Raw genomic sequence first — 2,936 nt, forward strand, 5'->3', positions numbered from 1 at the left:
AAATACCTTTTATAATAACTTAATGAATGATATTCAATTCTTATCTTTATTATAACTCTTTCATTTTATTTACTGATTTTCTTTGGTTGTGTTTTTTAACTTTGAGTACATGTGAATTTATTCATTACCAACAACATACAAAACATATGAGATGTTATAATTGTATTTTCATTTATAAATACAACACTGATAAGAATATTTAATTGTTTTTCATCAACTTTTATAACTTAGTTATTCATTTGATTTGATATTTGAAATGTACATAAAGAATCTTGATAATACAAAAGATGTAAGAATTTTATTTTCATCTTCATCCATCTCTTTTTGATTATCATCATTATTATCATGATTATTGCCTTTGTGTTATTTGTTTCTGACTATCATCTTTATTTTCATTTGATTGATCAGTAGTTTCATTGTTTGAACAAACTTTCATATAATTATCACTAACTCTGATGTTGTTGTTTTTTCTTTGTAATTAGCTGAAGTTCTAAGAAAGTTTGACATTGATTAACATCAGTAATTCGTTAGTTCATGGAAGTGATAATATTTATTGAAACAAAAGAAACTAACAATAAGAATGAGAACATTGTATAAATATCAGATGGATTTGTTGTTTAAATAATGTAATAATGTTGTTATATCATTATCTTAAATCAATATATGAAACAAATATGTTTGAAATGAACTATTTCTACATTTGAATATTGAAGTACAAACAAAATAAAATAAATAATGATTTGACAAACAATTTATTATATTTTTGATCAGTATTTCATTGTCACAACAACAAAAGAAAAACAAATAAACAATCTTATACATAAAGAATGTTTTCATATTAGATTAATTATTCATCCTAGTTGAATTTCTTTTTCATTTTGATGAGAAAACCAAAGAAGAATAATTGTTTTGATGAGATAATTATTTGGTATTTCTCGACTCCAAATGATTGCAATAGAGGTAGTTTAGAATGAAGTTAAGAAGTAGATATTCGTTTAAATTCATCATAAAGATTAAAGTTGTTGTTATGAATTGTTTTTCAATCAAAAAGAGTTGAAGAAATCCATTAATTTGATTATCAGATTTCATTATCATTGAATTTAATAATTCATCAAAACATTATTCTTTATTTTATGAAAATGAATATTTTGATTGTTTCATAATAAACAAATCTAAATCAAGTGATAATAACATTGAATACAAACAATTTGTAGTGTTAATCATTAATAAGAGAATATAAATTGAATCATATTAAAGAACTCATAATAGTAAACAAAATGATATTTTCATTCAATGAAATTGTTTTATTATATTATTTAAATTGATAAATTAATTATTCATATTGTTCATATTTCTTAATGTATTGTAATTATATAATAAAAGTGATATTTCAATATACACAAATACTACAACACAACAAAGAATCAATTTTGAATAAAATGTGATGAAGAATAGAATAACAAAGATAAAAGAATGAAAGAATTAAAATACAAATGAATAATTCAAAACATTTAGAATAATTTATATAAAATATATTGTAATGATGAATATAATAATTCGATATTTATTTAATATATTTATTCATGTTATTATCAACTATTAATCATTTTGTTTAATAAAACTTAAACACATACAATGAATAAATAAGATATTTACTAATTATTTTGAATTGAAATATTATTAATTATATTAATTTATGATATTCTTTTGATAATTATTTATTGATTATGAATCCAATTCTAATTATTATTGATTCTAATTCAAATGTATTTTCATTGTTATTAAAGAGATATTATACATTTTATTTTAAATAATGATTTCATTTATTAATTTAATATTTATTCATATTCTTATGTTGATATAATATGAAATGAATTTCAATTACAATAACATTGATTATTGTTACAATTCATTTATCATATTCTTTATATTATATTCATTTGTATTATTCAGGGAACCAAAATAAGTGAATAAATAGTACATATAAATAAAAATCATAAAAATAAAAATGAATAAAATAAATTATATCAATAAAATGTTGTTAATTATTTTATATCAATAGATTAGATGCTTTTTATTGCATATTTCTAATTTCTATAATAAAAAATACACTTTGTTTCATCACTCTTTTCATCTTTTATTATCTCATTTTAAATTATTCATTTTTATCTTCTTTCTTTTTTATATTCTCAACTTTCTACTTTTATTCTTTCATCTTTTTCTACTTCTCAATTTCACTTTTTCTTTTATAAAATTCTTTCTCTTCATTTCTGTTCATTTTTCTCTTAATTCCTTTTTTCATGATCTATTTTAACTATCTTTCTGGATATGAATAAATGAATATTTGTTGATTCATAGTTTATTTTGATATATAATTATTTTAATAATGAAATATAGTAGTTGGGATACGTTTAATTAAGAGATAGTTTTAGTAGCAACAAATGAATTGAAATCATCATCTTTTATGAATGGACATAAACAACTTGTTGTTCAATGAAATTCAATACTCCAATAAATAAATAACATTCCATTACATCTTTCATTGAAGTACTTTCAATATATTGATGATATTTGATTGTTTCATCATTCATATAATGATGTTACATATGTGAAATCATTATTAAAACAAATTTTTAAATTAGTGGATTTTGAAGAGATATAAATCCTTTGAATAGGTAATTATAGTTCCTATTATCACTAACATCAATCAACAAAGAATCAATATTTCAATATATTTATTTGAATATTTCCATTATATAAGTTAATTTAACATTTTTAATTGAATACAAATTATCTTCTACAAAAGTTCAATATTGTATTCAATATTAATAAAAGACAATAAATAAGTATAATATAATATGATGTTAATTCATTTATATTTGTATTGTTACATTTGTTTTAAGTGTTTTATTATTGTACAAAATTCAATGCCATAA

At 19.3% G+C, this 2,936-nt stretch overlaps 7 annotated features.

Moving 5' to 3' along the window:
• Nucleotides 1-296: 296 nt before the first annotated feature.
• Nucleotides 297-398: a microsatellite.
• A 904-nt stretch (nt 399-1,302) lies between these two features.
• Nucleotides 1,303-1,382: a sequence feature (AT_rich).
• A 133-nt stretch (nt 1,383-1,515) lies between these two features.
• Nucleotides 1,516-1,723: a sequence feature (AT_rich).
• A 66-nt stretch (nt 1,724-1,789) lies between these two features.
• Nucleotides 1,790-1,843: a sequence feature (AT_rich).
• Nucleotides 1,844-1,960: 117 nt separating this feature from the next.
• Nucleotides 1,961-2,035: a microsatellite.
• A 92-nt stretch (nt 2,036-2,127) lies between these two features.
• Nucleotides 2,128-2,312: a microsatellite.
• A 46-nt stretch (nt 2,313-2,358) lies between these two features.
• Nucleotides 2,359-2,396: a sequence feature (AT_rich).
• Between the last annotated feature and the right edge of the window lie 540 nt (nt 2,397-2,936).

The sequence above is a fragment of the Entamoeba dispar genome, genomic scaffold (genome assembly GCF_000209125.1).
Source record: "Entamoeba dispar SAW760 scf_1105229458587 genomic scaffold, whole genome shotgun sequence".
NCBI classification, from domain to species: domain Eukaryota; phylum Evosea; order Mastigamoebida; family Endamoebidae; genus Entamoeba; species Entamoeba dispar.